The 17382-nt window shown below is 38.9% G+C and overlaps 1 long non-coding RNA gene across 3 annotated transcripts in view; it reads right to left on the bottom strand.

Annotated features, from left to right (window-relative positions):
• LOC129923929 (uncharacterized) overlaps positions 1-17382 on the bottom strand; it is a 65708-nt gene that overhangs the window by 13745 nt on the left and 34581 nt on the right. The window contains exon 1 of one of the 3 annotated variants that reach the window (XR_008775872.1): positions 6150-8185. The exons of the other annotated variants lie outside the window; for them this stretch is intronic. This is a non-coding gene — a long non-coding RNA (uncharacterized LOC129923929). Of the gene's footprint in view, positions 1-6149; positions 8186-17382 lie in introns of those variants that run through there. 3 annotated transcript variants of the gene reach the window in all.

Genomic DNA, 17382 nt, shown 5'->3' with positions numbered 1-17382 from the left:
AGTCCACACGACATAATTACAGGCGCAGGCAATTTACAGTTGTTGTTATTTTACGAACTGTTTCAGATAGAAACAAGAATGCTTGATACGTCTTTGATATTTCAAGGAAACATATAAAGCCAAAATTAATTTCAAATAGCCATTATACATCAACAAAATGCACTTCGAAAATACTGTCCAGGTAAGATGAAATACCGTCTCGGGCCAGCCAAGTGGCCAGTTAAACCTGCCACATGTCACCACTGCTACTCGTCTCCCTCACAAAAAAAATCTAGATCTGACCCTTGGCTGGTGTGAAGTAAGGTTAGAAAGGCGTTATGAATATCAAAACAATACAATATTTTGAAAACGTCCCAGTGATCAGAGAGATGATAAAGTCACACATAGACGTCTTTGGGACCCTATTTATATATATATATATATATATATATATATATATGTTTAGATACCCGGTGTCAGTAAGAGGGGCGGCTGCAGACCTGCTTCAATTGACACACACAAAGAGATGTTCCCATTGAATTAATCTCGATCGAAGCAATAATAATCACAATGATTGGAATTGAAAAAAAAACAAACAAACAGGTTTTCAACCACTTAGAGAACAATGTTCCAATAGAAGCACATGGCCACTAAAACACAAATACCGAAGAGAAGGAACAAATGAAAAGCAGAGTCTGAAAGTGAAGGGCGACCATAGTCCTCCACCCTGATCCGGAACGACATCATATCACCAAAAACGCTGTATCTTCTATTATTCCCTTCATGTTTTATCAAATCACCAAAAACGTGGCAGCTTCAATTATTCCCTTCATGTTTTATCATATCACCAAAAACGCTGTATCTTCAATTATTCCCTTCATGTTTTATCATATCACCAAAAACATTGTATCTTCTATTATTCCCTTCATGTTTTATCATATCACCAAAAACATTGTATCTTCTACCATTCCTTCAATGTTTTATCATATCACCAAAAAAGTATCTTCTATTATTCCCTTCATGTTTTATCATATCACCAAAACATTGCATCTTCTTTTTTTTTATCTATTGTACGTCATCAAGTTGTAAGCAAAGAACAAATTGCAGTGTGGACATCTCCACTAGTTGACCTTCTGTTGTCAGACACGAGCAGATGTCTGGATGTGTGGCACATTGTGTGGTAGACACTTTTCTTTCAAACGTGGGGAAAAAAAAAAGAATTTGCGAATCGGTAAAAGTTTCATTCACTATTTTGAACATGGAAGTGTTAGTTAAAACCAGGTCTGTAAGATTTATTTTTTTTAAAGTAAAGTTTTCCTTTCAGAACTTGCGATCTTGCAGAAGATGTAATGGCCATCTGTTGAAGTGTTGTTATGTAGTGCTCAAATCTCTACTTGAAAAAAACAACAAAATCCTTATTTCAATTACATTCAATCTCTTTTAAGAAAAAAAAAGGCAACAACATTATTATCAATTATCTTCTGTTGAATCTTAACAAGTTAAATGAATAGTTTTTTTTTCTTAATAAAGTTAAATCAATTCCCCCATCCACCCCTCAATTTCTCCCATTTCACACATCATTGTTTAGATGTCCGCTTGTTGATGATATTTACTGTAATCAAACGCATCACTTTTTTTTTCTTTTAGAAGGGAAGTCTAATATACATAGTATCCTTACGACCCTCATCACCCCAGGGCAGTTGCCTAGTTGTAATCATCACGATGTGTTCTTAAAAGGCAATGCTTAAGTACCAGACATGGCACACCCCAGGTAGGGATAAGATAATTCAGGAGTTAATTATTTTTGTTGTGTGAAAATGTTCTTCGATCTCTCTTACTTTATGATTGGCCTAAAACAAAGCTAAATATGAAAACAATTTTTAAAGGCTTATATGAGGGATATAACTGCAAATACACAGTCATTTATCTCAGTACAGTAAGATTTATTTCCTTTCTTTCTATATAAAAAATTACTAATTAATCATTTTTTCAATGGATTCGTGTTATGAAAAGGGACAATGAATAATTGAGAAAAGTTTCAACCTGATCCGAGAATGGGAAGTTGGAGAAATAACGTGTACACAATGTGTACCAGACTGACGGGGCGAGTTGATAGAAGCCTTGCAAAAATATAGAAACAATGCTCAGAAAGTTAGAACATTATGCAGATGCTTAGGACGTCATTTTTTTTTTAAAGGATAATACCATAGAAACACAAGGAGAGCTCAATACAACATCTATAAGGAGGTCATAGAGCCCTTGAAACAATCCAAACGCTCATTTAACATACAGCAGCGCACATAAACAGGTCTATTCAACACACAACAGGAGGACCTTGCAACACAAAACCGGAGATCATTGCTACACATCAAGGGGGGAGGGGGGGAGCACGAGACCAGAAATACCTGGGGGGGGGGGGGACATCCGTGACGATGACGCCAGGAGACAATCCTGGGCCATGCTTGTAGCCCCAAATACCAGAACTAAAAAAAAAAACACACACATGACCAACTATTTAGGGCCTTAGACAGCAAAGAGACACTGAAGAAACGAAGGGACACCGGGGGGGGGGGGTGAGGAAGTCAGCCGAGGCAGGGATGTGTAACTAAAAAAAAAAAAAACACGCAGGGGCAGAGACAATGCTTTGGGAGCACAGACAAGCTTCAGTGTTATCTTTAAACAGAGCACAAAGAAGAGACTACAGCACATTCATTTATTTCCATTTTGAGACCAAAACGAGGATAGTGCAGATGATGTCGACTGCACGCAGCCCCGCAATACTCGAGGAATTCGCTCTATTTTCTGACAATTTTGTGCATTCTTTTCGCCAAATTTAGCCAATTAAAATAAATGCCCACATTCACCCTAACTGGTAAAACATTTAAAATTGCAATGTACATTTTTCGTTTATATAGGATAGGTAAGAAAAGACAGACGATAAGCAGCAATACATAATCTAAAAGTTAGTTTATAAACAGGTACATCACTTCACGATTAATTTAGCATTAAAATGTACTTGGGTTGTGTTTATATATTATACTTGCACTGTTTTGAAACTATCAGACATTATATTAATATATTTATGAGTATACTGTCTATACAATTTCTTAGGGAAGCATTTTTTAGGGTATATTTTTATACACAAGCATTTTATTAATTCAGAGAAATTCGGGTTTGGCGGGCGGGGTAGGAATACCATCCCCCCCCCTTTAAATATCGAGAAGATACTGTATTAACCCGGGTGTTATGTTCCGCGACCCTCCTCAGAAAAACAAAAAAAAAAAAAAAAAGCTACTAACGTCAGATATTCATTAGAACCGGGCAGTGCGTGGTGGACGCTAGGCATTGAAATAATGCAAGACTCAACACAGTTAAATCCACTTCGCTATGATAAACAATGTTCAAACTTACGAGCTGATGCAAAATCTATTTCACTGCGTTCTTTTCCCACAAAGTCACAATTATCTACACCGCAATTAACTTTAAAGTCGACTTTTCTCAAACCATCTCAGCCAATCACCACAGGGCAACCCCCCGGGCTCATTAACCAATCAGATTTGATTACAGAACCATTTCGTATTTTAACAGCGAAACTACCAAGTGGGAATTAAAAAAACCCCACATTGCTAGCGAAAGTTGAACTTTTTGTCGGAATGTATGTCTCAGATCTTTGAACTCTGCGGACGAGGAAGGCGATTACCAAGTTGGCGGTAAATGATGTGCAATGCAACCCCCCTTCGTTAAACAGCCAGACTACGCCAACGACTGAGACTTGTTTAGAAATCGTATCTTGGGGCGGAGTGCATGCCCTTGTCGGCTGCTTCTCAAACCAATGACAACAGCATTTAATTTGCAAACGCAAATATGTTCCGGCACGGATCAAGGGCACCATTAACAGACTTGGAGGTTAAGGAATAATTTGGAAGGGGGGGGGCGCAACGGGGGTGCGGTCAAGGTCATCATAGGCAGACAATAATAAGACAACATGTTCAATTACACCGTCTGGTTCAACAATAACAGTATACATGCCGGTGTCCAAAAAGTTGGCCGCAGAGAAAATCTCAGGTCAAAGGGCATAACGTTAAGCAATACATTTCCAGTTTCTAAATGGACATGACCCTTATTTTGTTTGCGAGCACTGGACATTATTGCGTAGTGTAGCTATTACCAATTGTATTGTTAACCAGCCACATTGTCACGCGCCGCTGCTATTGTATACAGCATCAAGTAGCATACGCCTAAATGCACCAATCTCTTGTGAGTATGTAGAGATACAACAGCAGTTCAGCAAACCTACTACCTACTTAACACCATCCCATAGGTCTCGAGACCCTATCTAGATTACAGATTATATATATATATATATATATAACACATCAGTGGCGATTGGGCCCCATGATGATATATGACTATTGTAAACTCGGCTAAGACTACGGCCGAATCACAAGAACCATGCAAAGACGATTCTGCAGAGAACAATATCAGGGGAAATAAGGAGAGGCAGAAACACGAAAGGAGGGCCAGACATCAGGGAATGGGCGGGGATGTAAATGAAAGGGAGCTAAGTCATGGGAGGAGCACGGGAGGAAGAGAGACTATCAAACTGATCACCTGTAGTGCCCCAGAGACTAAGGGTCTGAACATGGGCAACATTAGCTGTTGTGTAATTTTAAGTAAACCGACTTCTGTGCCCAAGTTAAAACTGATGTAGATGCCGCCACTGTGTGTTGGCGGCTAAAACAAATAAAGGGGTTGCATAAAGGAGGTGGGGGGGGGGTCATGTCTGATGGAATGGACAGAGGCGTAGTCTGCGCTGCATTTGGGCACTAGCTTTCGAATTCATTTTCTAGCAATGGAATATTTATACTTTACGTTTTATCTTGCCATTCGATTCAAACATTCATAAGAAAGGCAACAAAGATTTTAAAGTTAAACTACGATAAGAACATTGTACCATCAAATACAGACACAGCAGCTACAAGACAGTCACTGTAACAGCAGCTACAAGACAGTAACTGTAACAGACGCTACAACACACCTTTGCAATTATGTTTCTCTAAAAGTCTATCAAATCATTAAATACAATCAAACTATCTGATATCAACATTTTAAATATAATGTTTGAGTGACATTGGTGTGAACTTAGATCTATATGTCGATTGCTATCGGTTTGTTTAGTGTAATGTACTAATTGTTGGAAAAAAAAAGGGTCTCTCCTTGTATGTGCATTGAACAAGGTCACGCGGCCGAGTGGGGGGAGCATAAACCACGCCCACATTTCCCAAATCCGTGCACAAACTGGAGCGGTGGGCAGATAGATCTTCCAGCAGCCAGAACGATATATATATAGGTCTACATTTGCTCCATCCTTTGGGGGGGGGGGGGGGGGGGGGGAAATGGCGCTCCACGAAAGAAAGAAAAAAACATTACTGAGTCTAGATGTAGAACTGAGACTCATAATAAGCAAAATGTGTACAGTCTGGTCAGCATGACGAATAGCATGCTTTAAAACAAAAGTAACAAAGCAATGGATGAACCACTGATTGCGTCAGCACTGGACTCTTTAATCTAGCAAGACTATAGACCCATATCTATTCTACATCTAGATCTAGAAGCTCCTAAAGTGCCAGCCATTATTGATTTTTGATGTATATAGAAACACGATTGTATGTAGACTATGACTGGCGACTGAAAAGGGTTAGGTCGAGATGGGAATTCTAGATCTAGAAACTTGAAAGTCTCTAGTCAATATTTAGATCTATCTAGATCTAGATCTAGAAGTACACTAGTACAGCTAGATCCACAAGATGGTAAAAACTTTGATTAGTATGATAATATGATTATATAATGATATAATCTAGATCTATCTCTACTTATCTTAAGAAAATGCATAATGAATGTCTATGTTACTATCAAATACAGTTACAATTACTAGATCTAGAGGTCTAGTTAATCTAGTATATTCTATAAATAATGTAGAATTGTAGATCTAGATCTAATAGTGACCTAGCCTAGGTCAAGAATCAAGAATAATCTGAGATCGATAGTCTATATAATCAGCCTATTGATTCTAAATCTCTTTCTAGACCAATTCTAGATCTAGATAATATAGAATAGTGAATAGAGTAGATCTAATAACTATTCTAATCTAGATTGAGTAGATTACTTACCGAAACAACCGGCGTAAACTGTAATGCATTAATTAAAGTCGCTAGAGCTGTTATGTCGATGGCTGGTATTTAATTTAGTGCAATTTATGATGAAATAACACATTTCAAAGTCTTGTGAGCAGTTACTGAGTTAGACTGTTGTCTTGTTTTAATGATTTGTCGACATTTCCCCCCTCACTAATCCATCATTAAGAATTAGAGAATGGCCTGATGTCGCACGAGTCTTGATACACACACGTGTCAATGAATTGTGTGCAGCCTACAGATCACACACAAATGGGCCACTACCGGTACTCCAGAGAAGAGAGGGAGAGAGAGAGAGAGAGGGAGAGAGAGCTATGCTATGTGGCCTACAGTCCCGTTAGAACCAAAAAAAAAAAATGGGGCAGCCAGCGTGTGTGTCGTCGGCACGGACGATCAAGTGTCGCGCCCCTGGCTTCAATGACAAACCTTCGCCATCACCGACATGATCAGACTCGCTGGCTCTTTCAGCTCTCCCGCTCTTTCAGTCTCTCCCCCCACCCCCTCTCTTTTTTTTTTTTCTCCATGCCGTCACATCATCAGATGTAGCCCGCGATGCAGGGACCCCAACCCTCCACCGATCTCCCTCCCTCCCTCGCCGGGCCACGTAGACACGTGTTGCTTCAACAGATCGAGACTCAGTATGCAGCATGCACACACACAATTCTACACACCAGATAACAGCAACACACTGTTCAATACAAAGGGTCACACATTGCATGCATACACTGATGTCTCGCTAATACGGTAAACCTTTTTAACATCAGGCACATGCCTTGGGTGTTAACATATTTATATAAGTGGGGCAGAGGGAGAAAAAAAAAGATGTCACAAAATGGAAGTCTGTCTACCATACAAGAAATAACAAAATTACGTTGTTTTTTTCTCGAGATATAGATAATCCATACTGCATTGGCATAAATCTAAAATCTAGGAGTAGATTAGAAGTGCAGTAAAGTTCCCCTTTCAGACCTTGTGGTCTATAGGGCAGATGATGTAAAGGCCATCTGTTTCTGTGGCCTACGGTTTACGAGGGTGTCATGAGGCCAGCACAACACCAATTGCATTTACTTTTCCCTAACTAATATCAGGTACCCATTAGAGCTGGGTGGACTCAGAGGCGCCCGAAGATCCCAAAATTAAAAATACCAGGATTTGAACCCCGGTTCGGAGGCCAAGCGCTTTACCACTCATCCACCGCGCCTCCTCGTGTAGATTATAGATCAAGATATATTTAAAATGCTGATATCGTTTCCAAATTAGTATAGGTTCGGTTAGTTTGACAAAGACACGTTACATTTATGCCAGTATATTTAATACTTTAAAGAGATCCTTCCTTGACAAGTCAATCCCAAATTAGAATCCTAAATACTGCTGGTAAAATCATTGGCAAAAAAAAAAAAAAAAACAACATCTGAGCAGTTGTTTGAGACAAACATCTATAAAAAAAAAGCTAACAAGATCCTCGAAATAAAGAATCACCCTTTGTGTCAGGATTTTGTGATTTTACCATCACAAAAGAGATACAAGACACCGATAGCAAAGACAAACAGACACAAACACTCTTTTGTTCCCCTGGCAATCAAATCATTAAATAAGAATAATCTGGTATAAACTTTGTCACATGTAAATTATGAGTGAGTCTGGTGTGAATGTACACTTTGGTTTCTTATAGTTATAATGTTTTTTGTTTGGTGTAATGCACAAATTGTAAGACAAATTTCCATACGGACAATAAAGATTATTATTATTATAGTAGATCTATCTATGTATATAGATCTAGATCTAGATCTATATTGATCTCATTGCTATCAGATCAAGATCTTGATCTACTATTTATACAGTTGGCGGGGCCGTGTTTACAGAATCATGCACCGGAAGTCTTAATGTCGTCTGGAACATTGCTAGACTTTTAGGCATGTTTCGGGGCTTAAAATTGTGTTACTTGGCATAGCTGTCTTGATTTCGTGTGAATGGATACATTTTACCAACTGATTAACACGCAAACGAAACTAGTTTCTAGCTAACATGACAACGTTTCACCTTTCGGCCTTCCTCAATGAAGAAAAAAAAAATCACAATCGAAAAGGACTATGGGAAATAACCTATAACCTGTCAGAGGTCAACACCGCGTCGGGAAAAGAAACTGCAGTGTCGCGAGACGCAATATTCTATAGCTTCAACTTCAAAAACTTTAATGCAGAGAGAACCAACGAATCTGAGATACTTTAGCAAACAATTAAGAACTAGATCTAGGTCCTGTTGTTAGTCTATTGTCATTTGAGAGGGGGAGGGGAAGGGGGTGGTATATGTGCACTGTGTTGAGCTGCACATGAGCGTGGAAAACAGTTCAAACAGCCTACCGTACCAGAAATGTATGGCTGCACTTACAAGACGAGACAATAAGGAGAGGGGGGGGGGGCGGACGAGACTGAGGAAATGAATTAAGTGAGGATACAACGAGAGAGAGAGAGAGAGAGAATAAATAGAGGGCACAGGATAGAGTCTAGTTTCCCATGCTAGACATTTTACCCAAACCACTGAATGACAACAACTAGTGTCGTCAAATGCAAAACAGTTTTACGGTAAAATGTTTAATGCAGGTTTTACTGGTTACAGGTTAAATCCAGTTAAATAGGACCTGTTAACAGTGGAGAAATTATACAGAAAAAATGGGGAAAGAGGGGGGGGGGCGATGGGGGGAAGAGGCAAAAAAAAAAAAAAAGGAACACTTAGGAATTGTTTCGGGGATTTAAAAAATTGTATTTCGTTTTTTTTAAGTTTCTGTAAGTGTGTGTTTAACAATGCTGTCAGGACACATTCCATCAAGCTTTAAAAAAAAAAGAAAAGCGAAATACACATACACACATCTTTTTTTGGACTAAAGGGCTACAGAACAAGAGAAAAGGGGGGGGGGGGGAGAGGAGTTGAGGCATAGAGGAAAATTTAAAACGGGCTCGGCCATAATGGAACTATAAATTGAAAAAAAAAAAGTGCCCATTCATTCAACCGATGGTGAAGTGCTGACTAGGTGTAATCCAGATTTATTTGGAGTCATACATTTTATAGTCGCAATATCTTAAGAACACCTTAAAATCAGCGGTTCTCAACCTTTTAAGCTCGGCGACCCCTTTTTTACTATCCCCCACTCTGCCGCGGACCCCCCCCCCCCCCATAATATACACAGCACTAGAAGAATACACTAAATACAATCCATATTTTCGATGGTCTTAGGCGACCCCTGACAAATCGTCAGTCGACCCCTCAAGGGGTTGAGAACCCCTGCCTTAAAAGGAAAACATCAACCGAGTCAAAAAAAACAAAAACAAAACGAAGCATTCCGTTTAGTTAGGTCCTCAGTGCTGGATATACTAATAGGCAACATAAACTATAGCTTAGCCCCTTGTCAAGGTGGGTTCTACAGGTCTAGGGTATGCCGGGTTCCCCACCTGAATACTGGTTATTTTACTTCCTGCCTGGGTTGTACTTTAGTCGTGGCTCGTCTGCTTGGACACCTCTGACAGTCTAGCAATCAACTCGTGGACTAGTTACCAAGGAAACGAATAATACAAATAGTAACGTCTACCAGTCAATAACGAGAGTGCATATAACAAAGCAAATGTTTAATGGAGTGATGATATAATTAAGACGAATAAATATTAATAGTATTTACAAGGGCAAATACAAGTGATACATATTATTCAAATGAGATCTAGCACACCTTAAGCTCGGTGCCACAGTTTGATCAAGGCCTCGCGAAACCCCACAAACACAATCATTCACAATGCCATGGATGCACGGACTACATCAAAACAAATCAGGCTGACTTATAACAGAGTCCCAAGCCTGCGTCCCTAAACGAGACAAATACGCATTCCTTGAGACCGCCATTCACAATATTATAAAAGAAACGATTTTAGATCTACAGCATGAAGAAGAACTAACTTACCCAATACTGGGGAAGAAAACACCAAAGAAAACTCCAACAGAAGATCCGCCATCAGCACAACTACAACAGAGGCAAAGAAGCAAATGACATCAATAAAGCGAGTCTTTAGGAACTAGAGCGCACAAACCATTATGGTGCACAAAATAGAAACATCACACAAGAAGCAACTCTAGATGCGCACGACAGCCCCCCCCCCCCAACCCCCAACTTGTTTGGGGGCTTCTCAAAATAGTTCCAGGTATATTTTCAATCATGTTTAAGAAAGTACAAAGAAAAATTTGCCGTATGTTTTCGTTTCAAGGGGCCCCCCATAACTCAAAAAGCTTAGAGCCTTATCACCTTTAAATCCTGTCTTGTAGGTAATAATCCAACTAGATGCTATAGCCCAGCGGTTCTCAACCTTTTAGGCTCGGCGACCCTTTTTTTACAATCCCCCACTCTGCCGCAACCCCCCTTCCCACAGCAATAGAAGAATATACCAAAAAATCCATTTTCCGATGTTCTTAGGCGACCCCTGGCAAATCGTCAATCGACCCCCAAAGGGGTCGCGATCCACAGGTTGAGAACCCCTGCTATAGCCGCTTCCTAGTTTCCTAATTCAAAAGCCAGAAACACAGAAATTAGGTCAAGAGAGTTTTCAACAAATATCGGTATCTTAGTTACTCGTCAAGTTTTAGACAAACCCGGAATGTTGGCGATCGAGATTCAAACCCCGAACTGTCGTGGCAACAGTGCAAGATGCATAGGACGAGCTATATTAAAACTAAAGTGTATACTCATTAGGGCACTTTGACCAAAACTTGTGCACTATTTCTTGACACTTTGCCACATAACTGGGAAAAGTTTTTTTTTTTTTTTTTTTTTTTGTTCAGAAATTCCACGTAGCCTGGATAACTTCAACGTGTTTCAGAAACCAATAAATGCCGCGCTCTGCACAGTGTTCAAGATAAGGATGGTCTCCCATTTCTCTGAACACGGACCTAAACGGATCTCTTACTTACAAAGTGAAGATAGAGCTCGAGAAAGACAAGATATGATGCACTCGGGTTTCCGTACACTCGTGCCCACTAGGCCTACTATTCATAAACGCCATTAATTTAGAGTCGACAATTTAGCTAAACATATGTAGCCTGCAGTCTATTCATAATAAACTAAAAGTATAATTGTAAGCTCGAGTGGAGTTGAGGGCAGAATAACTAAATTGTTTCACGAAGAGTTTCTACGATTATTTTGGTTAATCGACTTCATAAAGTCGTAATTACGAATGTATTTATTTTTTAAAGCTGCTAGTGCCAAATCTGGACAATTAAAGGTGAAGTGAAGAGAACTGAAGCCAAAATCTACAGAAGACAAAAAATCCGAAAAATAGAACATATTCTTTAACTCAACCCCTCCCCCTAGAGAAAAAAAGTGGTGGAAAATAAGTTTTAAATATTTAGAGTATGCTTCAAATCAATGAAATACTCAGAAAACCAGCATCGAACCTAGGAAGCACAAAAATCAAAGATAAAATATTATGTTGAAACGTGATCGCTCGGAAATGGAGAGAATAGATGATACTGTAAACAAACTGGGCGAATATCAATATCATTTCAACGTATTAGAAATGATATGTATATAGAACATAGTGGGTATCAAGCATTCTAGCCCAGTTGCTTTGTTATTTGAAAGCAGAGTGATGCTTCTGGAAATAGGAAAAGATAATCGACACTGCAGGAAAAAGTGGATGTTCTTACTCTTGAAATTCAATATTTCTTTTACACAGACTATATCAAGTCACTCTGTCTGTCTGGTACATTTCATGTACACGTTATTTCTCCCACTTCCCATTCTCGAATCAAGTTGAAACTTTGCACAGTTATCCATTGTCGAGGACAACACATGAATCAATCAAAACACTAAGCAATTAATTAATCAATTAATGGAAATTAATTAATTTTGATTATATAGAAAAAGGAAGATAACTCTTGCAGTATTGAGAGATATGGTAGTATCAGTATGGGTCTTTCCCTTACATAACTCATAACCTTTAAGTGTTTTTTCCCGATTATTACATTTATTTATATATTACAGTTCCCTTTCAGACCTAGTGATATATAAGATAGATGATGTTAAGAGCATCTGTTTTTTTGGCCAACGGTTAATGGGGTATCATGTGGTCAGCAACTCGACCAACCGCCTTTACTTTTCCCCAACTAAAGTCAGGTTTAGAGCTGGGGGGACTCAGAAACGCCCTGAAAAATTCCGAAATAAAAAAAAATTCGTTGTCACCGAGATTCGAACCAAGTATCCCATGTTTGGAAGCCAAGCGCTTAACCCCTCAGCCACTGTGACCACTTTATGTTCTATGGTGTCAACTGAAACGTCTTAGTAAAGCATAAAACAACAAATATTGAAATTATTTTTAGGATGAGATTGTGTAGGTAGGACAATGCCATTGAGAGGTAGAATCATATCACGTCGAACCAACATATCGTCAAGTTCAATAGAACTGAACATCGCCAGCTCCACTCAGCACTGTGGTCATAAGTTACGGGCAGGAAGTGGCCCGCGGGTCGTAGTTTGGGCACCACGGGGATACATTTTGAAAGAGTTCTGTATTTTTGTTTAAATTACCATGATAAAGTGTACGCAATTTATAGCACTGCCAAATCAAAAGTTTTAATCTCTTCTATTTATAACTTTTATTTAGTTGGAAATTTGCAACGTCAGATTCGTGTCCTTGACATTGTTTAGTTCATCTCCAGTAAACATCTCGCTAGTTTTGTTTACACAGCGCACATATTGCGTTCATTGAGCCTTTCAGTTTTGTTTCCGGGTCAAGCTAAAAATAGAGTGTAAGTACTAAATTGTAAACCAAGTCGAGGCGCTGACCATAAAAGAAACAAAACAATCTTCACCAGCGTGACAGTGTCTTTGATTTATCATCTGTGAACATTATATCAAAATTCTTTTTTTGTTTATCCTCTTGACATTTCTGAATTCAATGACCGCAATTGATAAGTCAGAACGACGACTCGGGAATCTAAATCAAGCGCCTACTTTTATTTTTGGGCAAGGAAAAAAAAAAGGGGAAAATGGGGGGGGGGGGGGATCATCTACAGAAGTCTTCCGTTAGTTTGGACTAAGTTTGGAGTGTATTTTCTTAAAGAAAACATAATATATAGATTTTTTAAAACTGTATTTTTTTTTATACTGCTATAGAAGCACTATTATGTATTATAACTACTCACATCTGTCACTTCTCACAATTTACAAAGCTTATATCAACTCTGTCTGTCTGTCTGGTACAAATTTTGTACACTTCATTTCTCCCCCTTCCAACTCTCGAATCAAGTTGAAACTTTGTACAATTATTTATTGTCAACGACAACACGTATATCAATTAATAAACATTTTGTTAATTAATTAGTGGTAAATAATTAATTTTGTTTTAGATAGAAAAAGGGGAGATACATCTTCCAGTTTTGAGAGATATGGCAGTAATTGTTCTTTTTCGTATATAAGCTTTGTTTTTAGAAAAGTTTTTTTTTTTTTAATATTATATTTTTCTTGTTATTTCATTGAATTTCCATTAGTGCGTACAGTAGGAACATAACATATTACACTGAAGTTTGAAAAAAGGGGAAAAGTTATATCAGTGAATCATTTGCATTCCCCTGGAGGTGCCTCAAAATCAACTGAAGTTCTTTTACTGCCTTGTTATTACCATGTTGTTCAGAAGACCAGTCCTATATGTCTGAGATGAAGCTCGCAGAGGTTTTCAAATCAGGCGGCTCTACATTAACCCGAGCAGATGATGCTCGTTGGAAATTCATCAGGACAACCCGCGAAACTAAACAACTGCTGCCCCTCAGATGTTCTTAGATGGCCAAAGTCTATAAGAGAATACCCAGAAAGAAAATCAGGGTTAAGTCGGAGTCAGTGGCCCTCTGGACGCTTAACTCATTGACACGCAGCTTCATCTATGTCGAAGTTCAGTGACGATTCCTTCAGGTCTCTGGAATTTATGTCGGTCATTGATGGCTGCCGTGTGCGCGATGGACTGTCGTTCGGACTTATCGATGGCCCCGGGTTCAAATCCTGCCCGCTTAGAAATATGTTAATCTTTGAGTTTAAATGAAAGTACTGTTTATAGAAAAAAACATACATGTGTGGCCAATATTTTACTAGTATATACGATTACGTAGAGTCAGGCCTGTGGAATTTATGTCGGTCATTAATGGCTGCCGTTTGCGCGCTGGGCTGTCGTTTGGACTTATCGATGGCCCAGGGTTCATTATTAATAATATACAATTAATAAAAGCATAATAGCGTGTGAGATATTTATTTTTTTCTTAAGCAGAAGTGACACTGGGTATGCTTTAGTCCAAGAGTACACTCCCCTGATTCGGTGAAAGTCTTATATAGAATATTGGTGAACGTATGATAGTTAATTATTTTTTTTTTTTAATTTCGCAAGTGCTAAACGAATATGACTTCAACGTGTGTTAAAGTCAAACAGGCAAAGAGCTTACAGAAGAGGAAAGCTTCCTTTATTTACACCGCAAGCAAATCGAGATTAAAGAAAGCCAACCATTGCTCCCAGTGACTGATAGAGTGACTATTAGTAGCTACTGTTTCCAAAGATAAAAACTGGACCCGGGACCGGGGAGCTGATGAATAGTGTCCACACAAAGCAGAGATAAAAGTTATCTTAATCTAGTTAAGGTCCCAATAAATAATTCCCACGAGAGAGTGAGAGAGAAAGAGAGAGAGAGAGAAAGAGAGAGACAGAGAGAAAGAAAGAGAGAGAGAGAGACAGAGAGAGAAAGAGAGAGCGAGAGACAGAGAGAGAGAGAGAGAGAAAGAGAGAGAGAGAGAGAAAGAGAGAGAGAAAGAGAGACAGAGAGAGAGAGAGAGAGAAATAGAGAGAGAGAGAGAGAGAGAGAGAGAGAGGGATAGAGAGAGCCATGCCCTTAGTTTGACTAGTTTAAAAAAGCATCATTCAAGTAAATTAATGGAATGAAAAAAAAGGCGAGGGTAGAAGGGAGGGCTAATGAGTTGAGTTCCCGAAAGAAAGAAAGCAGTAACAGCACAACATAGCTCCAATCCTAATTCTCTTTCTTTACGCTTAGCACTCATGTTTTCATTGCAACCCAGGTTTATACCTGGACCTGCAGAAGGACGACAAGAAAACTTAAACAGATCCTCGGCGGACAACGGCTTTGTCTGCATCAGATGCGGAAAAATAAGCAGGTCGAAACTGGGTTTGCATGGCCACGTGAAACATTGCACTATTCCTTAATCTTCGGAATCGAAGACGTGGTCATTATACCGGGAGAGCACCGAGTCTTACGTGCGTTCTGGGCCTGGCATGAATCTGGACTGTGTTCTCTTCCTCTAAGCAGTAAGCATACTTTTTAAATCTCCACCTAGCGGAGAGTGACCACATTCAAGAACTGCTATTCGCTTGCTTACATGGACAATCTTGAACACTATTTCACCAGATTTTTAAAAAAAATCTCTATCATACATGACTACGTTAATGGAATAGACAAATAAATGAGCTTGCCATAGTATCAGGATATATGGCTCCTTAAGTTTGAAGTAAATATTTGTATGATTTATGGTAACACTTTTCAATACTTCGTATATAAAACGTTTCATTACAATTCTATATAAATATATTTCTAAGGGCCCCGATTCGTGTACCATCTAACACATCACTAATTCTCCCACTTACCGAGAACGAAAGAATACGACAATGCGCATCCCGAAATTCATCCTTTATGGACAACTCGCGACTGGCACAAGAAAAACTGGTCGCCCCCACCTCCGTTACATAGATGTAATAAAACAGGACCTCAAATCAGTGAACATCAATACTGACCATTGGGAAGACATAGCACTAGACCGCACCAGATGGAGAGAGAGAGAGAGAGAGTGACCAAGAAAGCTATGGAAAGTGAAAGTGAATGGGTCTCAGCTCAGGCAGAAAAACGTACAATCCGAAAAATGGCCAGCTCCTCTACCACCGAAGCAAAAGCCACCTGAACCTGTGCTGTCTGTGGACGGGAGTGTCTCTCCAAAATAGGCCTCCACAGCCACATGAGGAAGTGTGCGCTGAGATGAACCATAGTCGTTCTACGACTGAAGGAGGCCAATATATATAACAACTAAACACCTTCTACGATCGAAACCGCGGAGGTTAAAATGAAAGGAAACCATTCTTTATTCGCAATTTCGACCCAACCTTTTTAATCTAATCCGCCACATTATTTTTTTTTTTACAAATTTGTATTTTTTTTTTGTTTAGATTTTGTAAATAATTTCCACAGATTTTAGCTCAATCGGTAGAGTGTCAGACTACACCAGAAGGTCAGTAGTTCAAATCTCTAATAGCTCGATAATGTTATTTTTGTATATTTTTTTTTTAAATAGTGTTTTTGCACAATGTAAAATTAGTATTGCTAATTCAATCTACATCAAAGTTGAAACAGAATTGATAACCTCGATCCTAAGTATTATATAAGAAGAAATACGTTTTAACACTTGATTAAACGTAACATATACGAGAATATACTGACCTAACAGGAGGGGGGGGTGTTGAAATGCGGACATTTTACTGAAAGTGAAAAAACATTAAAAGGTGGGGGTGGGGGGGGTACGTCCAATGTGTGAGCATCTGCAGGATGTCATAAGAAAGTAGACAATATATAGCCTTGGAACAAATCAACGGACGAAGCCGTTTGGTAATGCTAGTTACAATGTAGAAGACCCGAAGTCTCAGTAAGCTTTCTCGAAAACAAATTCTCGATTTCTAAACGAGATTAGCTGTACATATATCTCTAACATTTTTTTATTTACTAGACACATACAAACATCAAAGTTGAAGACTAGACACTTAGCGATATCAGCCTAAAATAATTAACTCTACACGAAGAGCAGAGTGATGGTTCTTGATTTGGCGAAGGGAAAATAAATCGACAACAGTCTTCCTCGCCAGATGAGACCATTTTTATTTAGATTGTTACATTTATTTTAATGTAGATCTAGATTTAAAACGATCAGTTATATAAATTGATTAGCGTTGGATAAATGTAGGGAGACAGTTAAAATAAGCATCGTTGTGATAAAAATTGTAGACAGCGGTGATGAAACTGCAGACGATTTAAGAATTCAAAACGAGGCTAATTCTTAGAAATGTCTCAGTGGGTGATGCTTTTCATGAATGAATAAAACAGAAAAATTAACATTCAAGAATTGACCTGTATAGCTTGT

Source organism: Biomphalaria glabrata, chromosome 18, assembly GCF_947242115.1.
Source record: "Biomphalaria glabrata chromosome 18, xgBioGlab47.1, whole genome shotgun sequence".
Lineage (NCBI taxonomy): Eukaryota > Metazoa > Mollusca > Gastropoda > Planorbidae > Biomphalaria > Biomphalaria glabrata.
The sequence above is the reverse complement of the archived record's forward strand: the minus strand, read 5'-3'. Positions and strand labels throughout refer to the sequence as shown.